Source organism: Tribolium castaneum, chromosome 5 (assembly GCF_031307605.1).
Source record: "Tribolium castaneum strain GA2 chromosome 5, icTriCast1.1, whole genome shotgun sequence".
Taxonomy (NCBI): Eukaryota; Metazoa; Arthropoda; class Insecta; order Coleoptera; family Tenebrionidae; genus Tribolium; species Tribolium castaneum.
This window is the reverse complement of record NC_087398.1, coordinates 14708532-14724228: the sequence shown is the minus strand read 5'-3', so window position 1 is coordinate 14724228 and position 15697 is coordinate 14708532. Positions and strand designations below refer to the sequence as shown.

General features: G+C 30.8%; 1 protein-coding gene across 3 annotated transcripts in view; it reads right to left on the bottom strand.

The window, feature by feature from the left end:
- LOC655187 (D-2-hydroxyglutarate dehydrogenase, mitochondrial) overlaps positions 1-15697 on the bottom strand; it is a 153445-nt gene that overhangs the window by 72876 nt on the left and 64872 nt on the right. The window contains exon 1 of one of the 3 annotated variants that reach the window (XM_015978240.2): positions 11083-11229. The exons of 1 other annotated variant lie outside the window; for it this stretch is intronic. The gene's annotated coding sequence lies outside the window, so the exon portion shown is untranslated. Of the gene's footprint in view, positions 1-11007; positions 11230-15697 lie in introns of those variants that run through there. One more of the 3 variants, XM_015978238.2, reaches the window with a different exon arrangement.

Here is a 15697-nt window from a genome sequence, read left to right as displayed (position 1 = left end):
TACAGAAAAAATACTTTCTTTGTATAGTAGTGAATTCTGGTCGTTATATTGCATAGCTAGTATAATGAACATTACAAAAAATAACATGTAGTAGTAATCCCTACTAATAAACAAAACCAAATATTTAAAACAGAGAAAAATTAAATGTTCATGCAAATTTTTTTACAAGTTTAACAGGCATTGTTTTTTTATATGACCACCTGAATTCAGCCTAGTCAACATAGTTTTTATAATGTACCTTTTTTCACTTGATTCTTCAGATCCTGAATTGTTCTTTCTAAATCATTCCTCAAATGGCCTTTTCATTTCGTGCCAATGACTTTCGATAACATTTACCTAGATCTAGACTATTTAAAAATTTAATAAAACATTTTTCGTTCACCAAACTATTTTTTTACTTGTTTAGCGGTGTGGCATTTCATCTATTCTACTGTACTTTCAAAATACACATTTTATTGCAAACACAACACTTTTTATACAAAAATAGGAACACATAAGCACATAGCACGAAACCGTATTTATCTTAAAAAATATTACAAACTAAACCATAAATAAATCCTCGAACTTATTTTTATTATTGCTACACATTTTGTGAAGTTTAGTTGATTTTTTGCATAACCCAATTTTTTACGATATAAATAAGAAAATTTTTAAAATTGTCGCAACACTATTGTCAAGGCCAATTTTTTTTATTTTCTTATATTTGTCCTAGCAATCTTTTACAATAAAATAAACAGTCCTTTCAAGAACGTCTAAATAAAATGACATTTTTTGTGTTTTTATTAGTTTTTAGTAGGAAATAGATGCGTTCTTTTTTTCTGGTAAATATGAAATAATACAGTTATGAAAAAATAAAATAGTCGAAAATTGATTTAGAGATCTTTTGTTTTCATTTCATGTGCTGCCATTCTAATTATTAAGAAGAATTAAAAAAATCATCGTTTACAAAATAAGGCATGAATAGAATGATAAAAAGTCTATATGTGTAATTTTCAACAACTTCCTTATTTTCTTTTTCTAATTGTTTTTTTATATTTTGAAAACCAAGAACGTCATCAATTTTGAAAAACCTAAGACCGAGTTATAGAAAGCTCAGTTAAAGTTAATTGCGCTGTTAAAAGTTAACAATGCCAATAAACCAATCAAATAGTTTCAATTTAGTCGCGTGATCAATGAATCACGCATTTAATTACGGATTAAATTAATGACGCTTCTATAAACCGGTCCCTAATGTCAAAATATAGTACTATATTTAGAAGAATTAAATTGTCCTTTCGGTTATTATTTTAAAGTTCACAACCATTGTTGTTTTTCTGTTGTTTAATTTTTTGACGTTCATAAGTTAAAATCAAAATAATTTATTAGAAATAATGGAGGATGGAATAAAATTTTATACTTATTGTACACGACGATAAAATTAACCATTATCTTCTCAAGCGATAAAATCAAATTTTATCGTCTTGTATAATAGTAAATAACTATTTATGCATTAAAAAATCCTTAAAAAAATAAAAACTCTTTTGACAAAATACGTTTAAAAAACAATAAACAATAAAAATAAAAAAACATAACAATTCCGGTCTTAATCCGTCCATTATTCTTTTTAATAAGCCCAGACTTCTTCTTTTAATATCCCCTAAAGAAGGTATTCCTTTCAATAAAAAAGATAATTAAAGTAAGTAGGTATGTTAAACAATTCTTTTTTTTTACAGTCAGTTCACCAGCTTTACCATATTTTTTATAAGCACTTTCTGTAAGACTTGAACATTCGCAATAGTTTTTTCTAAGCATTATTGTTTCATGATAATTTTATTAATTTTAACGTATGTTACTAAAACACTACTCATTTTCGTCAAAAAGTCTCGAATTTTTTATTTAAATTAAATAAAAGTAGATTTGAGTTGTTGAAGCTTTTTTCTGGGTCTATTAAAAAAAATCGAATGCTAATTTTTCCCACCATTTAATTATTACATTTACTTTATTTTAAAATAAGAAATGTGAATATTTTACACAAACATCACAAACAAATTATACCACTAACTACAGCAATGCGTTTTCTTAGTCAACACTACAAATCAATATTTCAAATTTTATTCTTTTTGAATTTCAAAAGCTAAATCCATGCACGGTCTATTAATTAATTCCGGAGAAAACCGAACGCCCGCAGACTCATCTCCTGTTTTCCTGTGTGTTTGTTGAAATTCGGATCGATTTAAATCGGGTTTTAATGTAATATCACGCTACATAACTCTAACGTCAAGGTAATTTTGGGCGGGATGTGCCATCAAAATCGTATTAGACTCTTCTTGGATTTATTTTCTGTCGACAATTAAATTAATCACAAGGCCGTGTCTGCGAAATTGAAATGGTATCGATGGTCTCTAGTGGCCCCAGGGGCAGAGCACCTGACTCGGGAGGGTGCAGTCTTAATCACAGGTTACAGCCACGTTATAATCACACAGGACTGGGTGAATACACGGTGTAATTTTGTCCTATAGCAGGTCTTATAATGTTATATTAATAGTTATAATCAAGGGTCGTTACCAGCACACAATACTCTTCTTGCACTCTTCTATCTTCGTGACTCGATCGACAACATCAGCGATATTTCATATTTTACATTAATTTTTGACGGCGAAATTATACGAGCCTTCGAAAAATCGAACAAAACTGATTTTGCTTTAATTTTTTTAGCCCAAAACCACAAACTTGTTCATTTTCAGAAATGCAGTGCCTATTGAACACTGCTGCAAGGAAACAGATTACACATTTATCATTAAATAGATATCAAATTCTGTTTCCGCCACACTGGATACAATATCACTAATGTGTGAGAACATAATTATTGTGAAACACCTCTAATGCCTATGTATCTTTTTTCTTTTCGCTCGTCATGTAACAAGCACAAAGACAAAGAATATTTCTAGAGTTCCAAAGCCCTTGGCAAGGAATTTACACACAATTTACAGTTTTTATGTCTCCATTTTTCGGAAGGGAATGTGCTACAAAGACGTATTAAATCCCCCCGATTTGACTAAAATGCACTCTAGGTGGACACCTATCGCAAGTTCGTATTGAAGTAATCCCTTTATTTTTGACCGGAGAGATCAGAATGTCGTCCTATTGATTCATTCGACCCTCTAGTGCTATCCGCTTGATAAATTTTATGTGGGATAATGGTCAAGAGAAAACTATCGTTCCAACACTCGAATAACAGCTCTCAACGCAAATGTAGAAAAGGAAATAAACATCATCAATCAAAGACCACAACTTTGGGAATGCAAGTTTACACAAGAAACGCTTTAAGTAAAATTAAAAACCCAAATGAATAATTAAAAGCAATATTTTTTTTGTAATTTGCCGTCATCAAGTGCGATGTCATTATTGTCATTATTTGACGGAACATTTTTAGGTTGGCAAGAAGCAAATTTGGGACCGTATTTTTGCTGATTTCACAAATTTCAAGGGGCGTTCACGCAAGATTACCTCCATTGTCATCCAAACTCTTGTTTTTTGACCAAACTTTGATAAAACAAAACTTTTAAATCAATTTTTCGCTTTCAAAATTGAGATATAACCAACTGTCACAAAAATCCCTAAATCGACTAAAATAACAATTTTTGTTTAAAAACGGCAAAAAGGGTGCAAATTACAAAAAATATTATAAAAACCTCGTTTCATAAGACCTTTAAGCACTTATTCTTTCAAAAATTGGAACTGAATTCGTGCTTTAAGACTAGTCTTATGCAACTTATTTTTTAATATATACTATTATTTAACGAGTTTGAGTGTAAATCGGACGCTTTATTTCACGAGTGGATTTTTAAACGTCGAGAGGTTTATCATCCACGAGGTGAAATAAATGAACCGATTTACACGAAAAGGAGTTGAATACAACATTCCATTCTTCGAATTAGACACAACAAGGCTTAAAATTGCTTTAATTCTGTTAAAAATAATCTGACGTTTCGTATTGAGAAATGCCAAACATGTCAAAACTTCCTTATACAGGAGAAAAACTATAAATTTTGACAGTGTCGAAAAATAAATAACTATTTCTTAATTTTAGAAATGTTACAACAAATTTTGTCCTACACTTATGAGATAAATTCTCCACATTACTGGTTTTCGTTTTAAGTTCCTGCTTTGTTATTTATTAATTATTTTGTAAGTTTGTTCAGTTCAGAGCGCTCTTATAAAGTTGATACCTAGTTATTTGCAGCGAATACAAGCGGAGCTCGGAGGTGCCTCTTCTGTGATCAAAGTATAAGTATTTGTTTAGGTACAGTCCAAGGTACATTTCCAACGCAGTTTCTCATTTCTTTTTTATATACCTACCACTGTGCTATATCACTTACACGTATCATCACATATCGAGTCAACTATGATGACTTGACTTGATCTGACCTGACCTGACGTTTTTACAATGATTATTATTATAAATTTATTATTAAATATCATATTTAGTAGTTCTGTTCAAGTTACTATTTGTCAGTTTTAAAACTGACTTGTATGACTTAACTTGATCTGACTTGACATTTTTTTACGATGATTTTCGATATATTATATGATTTCTATCAAATAGTGTAGGTACTTATTAGTTCTAATGGTGTTATAAATTGTCAGTTTTAAAACGAAACAAGTTTTTTTTCTGCAAAAACATTTAAATATCGCTTGTTCTCAAATGACACAAGAAATAATAATTTCTTGCAGCTTTGACTTTATTAATTCATTAACTAATGGTACCGCGCGATTTTCTAAAATTTTGATTTAGTTATACATGACAGTTACTTTGAATCGATGTCTATTACGGAAATAAGATTCCAACATAAATTTGTTCTTCGGTGAATATTTTGGACATATTGACAGACAAAGCGATGCTGAAGTTATTTACGCAATACGGTTTGCTGCTGGCGTAACTGTCATGAATAACTAGATCAAAATCTTAAAAAATCGCTTGGTAATTATTCTAAGAAATAAATACATATCTTTTTACTTGTTCCTTTTGTATGTTACTGATGTTTTTGTTTACACTTTAAGACCCAAATTTCCATCTTAGTTTCTTATTTCTTATTTTTTTATGTAGCACTTTGTTGTCATCAAATATCAAATCAAAGATGATGACCTGACTTGACTTGACCTGACTTTTTTTTACAATAGTTATCGATTTATTATTTATTTATATTTATATTTATATTTATTATTTTTATATTAAAACGAAAAATTTTGACATGACTTGACCTGACCTGACGATTTTTTACGATAATTATCGATTTATTATATGATTTTTATTAAATAGTGTAGGTATTTACTTACTAACATCGCTTGTTTTCAAATGATACAAGAAACAATAATTTTATTGCAGCTACTTAATATTTATTAACTGTGCTTAATTAATTAACTAAATTTAATTATAAGAAAAACATTTTGAAAAAATTTACATGCTTAGAGAAAAATGCGAACTATTTATTAGCAAATTTTCTGACGGACATTGATATCCCTTTATACCATACGTATTGACACTTGTATGCAAAATTGTTTCTCAACTTTGAAATATTATAAGTTTCATAAAGACTTAATTTTTCTCCTAGCCCACAAAAGAACAAATCAAGAAAATTTCATTTTGAATTCAGTTTTTATTGTCAAAAATATTGAAAAATTGTGAAAACAGAGAGAAACCAAACTATCTTCTCTTCGGAATGATTATACCATGAGATCGAAAATGTACTGAATTGGAGCAGCTGTGTCTGCAGAACTTTAGCCACATTTTAGCCGTTTACGTACAGTCCCTTTTGTGAGGTTATGTTGTCTTTTATGATAGTTTTACGAAACATAAGATGTGGCTAATGTTATACTTCACTTTCTGGGCTTGCTCTAATTCAATACATTTTCGTTCTCATGGTATTTTACAAAGGGTATTTAAAATGAATAGCACCAAGCTACCAAGCAATTTTTGGTTAAACTTTTGACGATAGGAAACAGTATTTATGAAAAAAAGTGCTACAAAAATGAAATCATCATGAAATGAAAATAGATACAGTATTGTTAGAAATTTCCTTTTGGTCTAGTACCTACTAAATTGTTTAAATAATTACGCATTTGCAATGATAATTTTTTAAACGAAAATTTAACTCAATTTAGATATATACCTAGCTGTAAGTAATTCTTAAAACAGTTTTTTATCTAAAAAAACCATCGAAAATTATAATGAACAAATATAAATTGTTATTAAATTGTAGACTAAGATATAGCAATTTTATCCGTAAACGTATTGATTAACATCAGTTGATAAGAACTGAGAGAAATTTTTTAAATACATAAACAGGTACAGATACTTTTTGCTCCTCATTACATATTCTTAATACTTTTCCCCTATAATAAAAATAGACTATTTCTTTTTATTCGTTTTAGTGTCAAGTAAAATGGTATTAAAAGTAAAAATACTTAGCCGGAAAAGTAGAACTTTTACTGTAGGTATGACCGAAAAATACAACTTTTACCTCTAATTTAGCCATAAAAATGGACACTTTTACGACGATTGCGAATAAATTAATTTTGCATACTCGTACTTTACAAGAAATCCAAAGTTGTCACTTTATCAGTTTTTTCAGAATTTAATAATTACATAATTTTTAATCTTGTTTATCGACACTGTTACCTACCTTTAAATTCTGTCTCACACAGTACCTAACATTTATATTATCTGACTTTCTACTGAATTTTTTATCGTTGCGGCCTACAGTTTGAGAACCACTGTTCTTTAGCGTGATTACGCTTCATTTGTGATCAAAGCATACCTGGACTTCTATGCTTAATTAAAAAAATCTGTTTGAATTATGGATTCACTTTCAAAATGATGAATTATGAATCTTTGAGTTGGAGTAGAGCTAGCTAATCGAATGTTGCGTAAGTGGCATTATTGTGTTCGTTTCGTAATCCTCTTGTTTTCGTGATAGATTGTATCCAGAAAGACCGTCCCTCGAAATATCGGGGCCCATTTGTATTTTACAGCTTGTTCAATTCGACAGAAGCAGCGAAGTGCTAAAACGTGTCCGTTATCCTGGCTCTCCATGCACATATTTCACTTTATATTGCATCTTGTACTCATTCAGAATTTAAATTCGCGACCGTTATTGTGTCTGCCACCTACACCCGTATTGCTTTATTGCGGCAGACTTTCGACGCCCAACTATGATAGAGATATTTATTGTGTTGATATGCTCTCACATACTCGACATTTTGTCAAAAACGTGAGATAATCAACAGTCATTCAGCAACAGGCGAGACAAAAAGCTCACAGATGGTATTAGCATCATCATCCATTTGTTTCCGTTTGGTTGCCTTAGCTGTGTGACGGCGCACCCCTGCAGGGATGCTGCTTTGTGCACTTTATGGAAAGGAAAGTTGAAATATTTACCTACATTACTTAACTTCACAAGGTTTTCGCTGGAACGAATCGTTCCAAAAATGCTGGGTTCGCATAAAAGACTTTCAGCTTTTATTGTTTAGATTATTGTTCTGGAAATTCAATGAGGAATGCCGTTTGTTTCCTACAGCAAATTGTTCGATACTGATTCAAAACTGAATTAAACGAGTTCAGATGAATTAACGTTTGACGCTCAAAACAATTCAGAAAAACCTGTTGTAAAATTAAACGATTCAAAGGATGCTTTTTACAGAGCAATTCACAGTTTTATGAAATAAAAGAGGAATGGAGATAAAATGTTGTAGTTTGAGATAAACTAAACTCCATTAGTATTCATGTTTTTTTATGCTGGATCATCGTTTCAGGAAGCAGGCGGACAAATCGGGGAATATTAAATACCCTAGATATAGACACCCCAGTTGTATCTTGCTACCAAATAACACATTAAGCGACGGAAACGGAAACCAATGCAGTATACTTAGAGCGAAAATACAAAAGTAGATTTCAGACTCATAAATCTAAAGTTTTTAAAATATTACCGTCCAACAACAAAAACAATAAAAAAACACTTGCTCATCCCCAAAATCTTCCCTTTTTGAAGTCGGTCATTTTAAGAAAATTGATTTTTTAACAATGGTATTGCAGATTCTATGGGGATTTAGATCGGACTGATTTTATTAAAACCGTTATTCGGAAGTAAGACCAATAGAAAAAACTTACCATTGAAAAAATTCATTATTGATTTTCATGTTAAAAAAATTATTTTTTTAAGCCATAGGTGCTAAATTGTTTTGCTTTATATAGGCTGTTTCGGAAGTTGCAGCTACAATCCAATCTTTTTTTTTAAAGCTTTTTCAAATGAAACATCTTATATTTTTTGCATGTTAAGATAAAGCTTCTAAGAGTGATGTTTTTAAGCTAAATTGTTATTTGTCGATATTGCTTAGTTTTTGAAATAGTAATTTAAATTTTTTGATGAAAACAAACTTTTATAAAAAAATATTACATAAAAATTAAATTGAGAATATTGAGAATCACAGAAAAGTAGGACTTAAACGACCTTAAAGAAGTTTAAACTTTAAGTCAATATTTTTTTAGCTCACTGCTATTAGGTAGATATAAAAAATGAAGAAGTTTGTTAGAAGTTGATTAACAAAGAATGTTAAATTGAAGACCCTATTTTTTATTTTATTTTTGTCTTTCTAAAGACATTAACAGTTAAATGTCTCTTACTGATTATACATAAGATATTTAATATAAACACTTAAAAAAATAGCTCAGTAGTGAATTTAAGTCAGTTTCATAATCGAAAAGTAAAGTTTTCAGCTAATAATAAATAATAAATAAATCGAATGTTTAAATCTCTCTATAAACTTCAACTATAGATATGTAAAGGTTAGTTTTCACATAAATTTTCAGAGTAATGAATTTCAAAAATGATTTTTAACTTTAACCAACTTAAACTTCAGATTTTTCAAAACGCTGCGAATACGGTTACAGATGCAAAAAAAATGTTATGAGAATGTTGAAGCGCAAATTTTAAATTTTAAATAATTGTTTTATCATTTTTCTTATGAAAATTTTAGTTTTCATGCTTCTCAGTCTGCTAGAGTCCAAAGCCCAACAGTTCTGCATTTTTTCCAAGTAATTAGTGATTTTGTTGGATTTAAATTAGTTTTAAACGATTTGGTACCGAGACGATATAACGCTCAAAGCGCTCCCAATTTTACTCTGCCGTACTATTTTTTCGGGTACAGAAAATCCTGTGATTTTCTATGTCGTTTCGCCTCTTAAGTCATAGTCCTCCGTAACTCCTACAAATAATCTGTGGTGGAGTTACTACGGACAGTAGTTAACTTGTGCCGATTCTAATTCACTTCATCTACGCATGCGTCATTTTTGAGATTCCCCTAGCGCAAATTGTGGGAAGTTCCTGACGTTTGTGCATGATGTCATTCTTGCCTGCGCATGCGTCAACTTTGGGAACTCTCTGAGGCCCAAATTATGGGGATCTCTAGATGTCATTGCTATTTTTGGATCATGATGTCAATAATAAGTCGTTAAAAATAGGCATGACATCATGATTCAAAAAATAGTAGTGACATCAGGGAAATAACACCGTTTGCATTGTGGGATTCCCACACATGACGCATGCGCAGACGACCATGACATCATGATCCAAAAATCGCAATTACATCAGGAGATTCCCACACCTTGAGGTGGGGGAATCGGTACAACTTGTCAGTTGTCTACTATGGACATATGATTTAGGTATGAATAGACTCGTCCCGCAAATCGTACATTTTGTTAATTTTATACCTAATGAAACTTCAGAGAAAAACAACACAATTTTTATAAGATCTATATCCAAAAATTTGCAAGAATACCTAAAAAATGATTTTTAAGTCATCATGACGTCACAGGTCGAGAACCGCCTACTAGCTTTTTGATTGGTTCACTAACCTGACGCAACAAAATAGCGTGTATCATAGATCCAAGCGCAAAAACAAGCGCAGATCAAAAGTTAGGTTATGTTCATATTCATATAACGTTTACAGTGAATGCGCATGCGTGCTTTGAAATAGGAGTAGCTCGGCCTACTGTCACGCGATCAAAAATTGCTTTTTTTGGACTTAATACTGAAAAACTATTAAAATAATAAAATAAAGGTAATCAAATTTTTTATGAATTTTCCAAAAATGCAGTTAAAAAATTGCGGAACGGGCCCACTACTACGGTAACAACAATGCTCATTAATAATGTGCGTTATTCTTGAACTCTGGGCATTTGAAACTTATGTTTTCAGATAAACAATTTAATATTATTATTAGAGGGCCAAAAAACAAAAAATAGGTTGTTCCATTTAACTTTTTCCCTTTTTAAAATGGTTAAAGTCCTAATTTTCTAGAATTCTTAATTTTTAAGTGATTATTTAAAAAAATCGTGTTTTCGGCAAAAAAATCAAATTAAATTTCAAAAACTAAGCAGAATCGACCAATACAAGTTACACAAAAATCATCAGTATGAAAAGTTGCGTTAAAAAATGCAATAAAATTTAGGTTATTCCATTAAAAAAAAACACATGAGTTTGTATGGTACTCACTTTTGAAAATAACTTTAGGTGATCCAGGGAGTTAGTAAAAAGGTATTTATTTATTTTTCAATTATTTAGAGGTCACTAATGAATAAAAACAGAAATACTTTTTTTGGAAGAAATAAAAGTGAGTCGTACGTTCGAAGAGGGTTACTTCCAACAATATTTTTTAAACAAAAACATTAAAATTAAGAAAATAAAATTAAAGTCTGGTTATTTTGTGTGCGACGGAACATTTTTACAGGAATTAGTGTACAAAGCGTACTTTAATCTCGGAGAATTTCCATATAAATGTAAATCCGACAAAGTATCCGATTTGGTGCGAACTAGTGATCTACATAATTAAAAAGTTCAAAGTCCATCATCGCGAATCCCAACGAATTTCATCACAAAAATAAAAATATTTTCAACTCGTTTTTGTTCCAGGTTCGGGAAATCGCCGCATTTTAGGGCCAAACGAGGTAAGAATTTTTCAACGTTTACTTACCGAATCTCCAAAACACACTTGACACTATTTATCTTGTGGGCTTGTTGATAAACCAGTTTTACTAACTCTACTAACCTTAGTACTCGTATGTGAAATGATTAACTCATTGTTTATCAAAGTGGAAACTACAATGGTGCTGGATAAATGTTCAAATCACTTTACTGCAACCTAGTTTTGCTGAATCGTCGCGGCTTGATGTCACACTGATCTAAGCCTTGAACGTGAACGCTGTTGTTATCGGTTTACAAATTTAAAAAGTCACTCTCCAACTAAATCATTATTTTCGTCCCCTTTATCTGCAACCAAGAGACGGCAAGTGCTCATTACCAAATGAGACAGGTTGGAAAAACAGTGATTAATTCCCCGGCCTAATAATGAAAAATGAGCGAAACACGGCAAAGCGGAAAAAACCGGTGGAAGGGCTCATATATTTTTAAGCAGTTTGTTGGTCTGGACTTCATTGAATCGTTTATCAAAACAAAAGGGAAAGCCGGAATCCAGTCTTTGGTTTTCACAGATTGCAGACGTCATAAGATTGAATTCAACGAACTGAAATAAAACAAAGCGCCGATCTCATCTTTGTTATTTCTGTATCAAAAAACCCCTGAAAGAAATTCTTGTGAGGAAGCCGACTTGCGACCACCGTTGCTTAACTGGTTGCCTGACCAACACTTTTTTTAAACCTGAAGAAAGCAACAAAAAACCAAAACAAATAATAATTACACCGGAAATCGTAAATCTATGATGCATAATAAAGAGGTAAAGTAGCAAATGGAATAAGTAATGAGGGATTATGGAAATAAATGTTTTCTTTTTATACCCATTTCCTTGAGACATTAAACTTCCTAATAAATAAAGAATGAGAAGCAAGACAGGAATATGGAGAGTCTTGTAGTATTTTTATTATTAACTGAATTGCTCAAATTCCTGCGGACCCAGTTGGGGTTTGACAAAAACGTTGAGGTTTCTGTTTAATTTATCACAGGAGATGTTTGACCACTAAATCAGATTTTAAGCCCAATATTTCGGTTGATAAAATAAAGTAATTAAAAGGAGTTGGGGTGCTTGTTAGCTCGTCAAACCTATTATTACACAATTTTTGCAACACAACAGTTTATGATGGAATAAAACTGCTATCATAAATTTAAAAAACTAATTTCTTTTCGGTTAACTTATAAAAGAAATTGGGCAAATACTAAATTTATGGCACAATTTGTCTGCACAATTCATTAAATCAGACATGGCGAATTACAGGTGCGGTAGTAAAATTATGAGCTTGATTGGGGTCAACAAAAGAAGAACAAAAATTTCGAATGTGTACAAAATTGTCTCTATTAAAATTTTACTAATCACAACAATTGTAGTTTCGTAAAAAATGACCAAAAACGTGTTTTGTACCTATTTTTGGCTTCTCTATTTAAAATAACTCAACATTTTACTACAGTAGTAATTTAGAGGCAAATTAAGCACACAATTTTGTGCTTTATTCTGAAATTTCAACAAAATAATTTTCAAATTCTTTCAGACGTTTTTAGATAAAAAGACCCTTTTGTTTCTGAAGTGAGAATTCTGAAATTAAACTATATGTAGGCATAAAATTTGACAGAATTAAAGTATCTAGCCGTTAATTTTAAATGATGAAATAAACAGATTATTTTAGTGGGACTATGAAAAAATAACGCTCTCGTCTTGGCTTATATTTCTATTCACCAAATTAAAGATAATTTTGACGTAGTTTTTAGAACCGATTTATAGAAGCATCATTAATTTAATTCGCAATTAAATGCGTGATTAGCTGATCACGTGACCAAATTGAAGCAATTTGGTTGGTCTATTCACGATGTTAAGTTTTTACCAACGAATTAAATTTTAACAAAATTTTCTACAATTCACTTTTTAAAGTCATCAAATCGACAAATGGACCAGTAATTGTTATTCAAATAATAATGTCTTTCTACTTGAAACATTAAAATGAACTCAACAATACAAATCACAAATTTGTGGTAAAAATTCCTCGCAAATGCTAAATACATAGTTTGTAGGATTTTAATTTAAAAATCTTCAACGAATTTAACTCAGTTTTTTGATGAGAAATGTGCTAAAAGCTAACTTTCGTTCGCAAATTACTCACAACTTGAAACTAACACTAAATTAAAATCTCATTTACTCAAGACTTCATTATTATTTTAATGTCAGAATTCCCAACTTAAAAATCGGAGAAATTTTGTCATCTAAAAATCAGAGAAATATATAACACTTATATCATGTGTATTAGTTGAAATATTTTTAAGTGTTAAATAAAATGTGTTAAACTTATTCAATATGAAAAGACAGAATAACGATATAATCAAGAATGTTCTGGCGGAAAAGACACTAAAAAATGCCTAATAATTGATTTTTTTAAAGTAAATTTAAACGGGCGAGTCTGCTGAAAGTATTTTTCACTATATTTCAACTAGTCGCACAGAAGTAAGCGTTTAATATTACAAATTTAATATTTTCAAAATTTTTGTACACTTTCCTATAATTAATTAATGAAAAATATTATTATTAATACAATAAAAAATCTAAAAACATTAATCGAAATTTCGTGATTTCTAATGTCACTCTAAATTCACGATGTTTTCAAGTGAAAAAATTCTAACAAAATTTTTGAAAACACCAATTTTTAAATTTTTTGGGGATAGCGAAATTTTTTACGGACTTTTTACACAAAGTAACGCTTGTTCTCAGAAAGAAATAACAAATTCTTACCACTACATCGTAGTAATTAATTAATTTTAATTACTATAAAAAATTGGGGAAAAATTCTGAAAAAATTCACAGGCAGACGCTAAATTCTGTGCGATTATAAGTTTTTGTGATACAAGTAACTAAGTAGTAGATTCACCTTGAATAGACACTTTTGCACATCTAGATATTTCAGTTTTTCTTAATTTTTTGTATTAATTTTATTTTTCTTAAAACGTTTAGTTTTGTTCACATCAATTCATATTGTTTGTTAAAAAAATCTCAAACTTATTTTTTTGGAGAAAGATTGGGTTTAAAAGCTCCAAAATCTAAGTCAATTATTTCACTTGTGAATACATTTATTAAATTTTGTAATCAACAGACTTTTTAATGTCTTCAAAATATTTACTTACCTTCATTATTCGTGATTTTGTGTTGCATGTTTGGTTGGCTAATATGAAATAATTAGTTACAAAATGTGTAAATAAGAGTATTATTAGACGAAACTGTCCCCAAAGTCGTGACTTTATTTTTAACTTAACAAGTGAGAAATTGAATGTGAGTCAAGTGTTTCCCAACTTGCTGACATTTAATCGAAAGAAAAAATATATCAGTCATTACATTTCCAATTATTTTAATTCGCCGGACAGCATAATCCAATATAAATGTGATTAATTAAGAGTTGATTGGGTTGATTAATTTATGCAAGTAGACTTTTAATTGGATCATTGATCAATTGAAATGAAACAACAAACTTCGAAACTCAGTTTTTAATCAAGACGAAAGCTTTTTTCACAAAATTACTTACTTGACCCGAATTTATTAGTGCATAAACGATTGATTTAAATATCAAATAATGATAAACACACAGTCCACTTGTAAATCACCCGACCCACACACAAAGGCACTGAGGGATGCAGATTTAGCACCGGACACCACAAGGATGATAACAGCACAAGAGTAGAGAGATATAAACTGCCACTATCTCTGGCTGAAACTTAGATCGAGGACAGCTGAGCATCTGCTGTATGGCATGGTATGCCCCCCAGTCGGCGGAGGCTTTCTTTGTCCTCTCCACTGAGCCCGGATCGACCCACTCACTAAACACGGCTGTTTATTATTAGGGGAACTACGGATGTGGGCGAGGAGAGAGAAGGGAGCTTACGAGCAGGGGGAGACGAAAGCTCACGTTTCTGACTGGAGAGTTCGGATGGATGGTTTTCTTTGTTGCCGAGTTATTATTTGACGATCAGTTTTGGACTGCTGCAATTAAGAATTCGCAGAAATGGTGGGATGAATGGTCTTGTCTACAGTTGCCACCTTTCAGATCTTCCGAAAAACACAATTTGATCATAGAAAATAGATAAACGAAATACGAAATAATGATTGTATAGCCCGAATAGGGGTTTACAGAAAAACCACTAACACGTTCTCGAGTCCGTTTTTGGAGAAAATACCTTTCAAAATCGCATCACGCTATCGTCTTTTGTTTTTGACTTATAAACAATACTTCACATATTACCAAAATCTTAAAAAATTCATATCTTCCTTATAAAAGATACACATTTGCAACACACATTATAAGGCACTTTTTTACAGAGAATTTAATAATGTCAACGATTTTTTTAATCATTCGCTTAGCTGTACCTAGTACCATAAAGTTGTATTTTTTAAACAACAATTTTTTCCTGATCTAAAAATATATAACTACAGTTTGCTATTTTAATATACTTTTAATAAAACATATACAGAGTGTGTCACATAACTTTACGTGGCCTGCGCCTAATGTAAAATGTATGCAAATATACAAAAGTCACAAATGACTAGATACAAAAAATACACATTTAATGATTTAATTTTTGGAGACCCATGACAGTAGTTGTGATGACTGTTAAATTTCTGTTTTTCACAAACAAATATCATGTGTTTTATTAAAAGACGGCCTGAGTATGATTGTAAT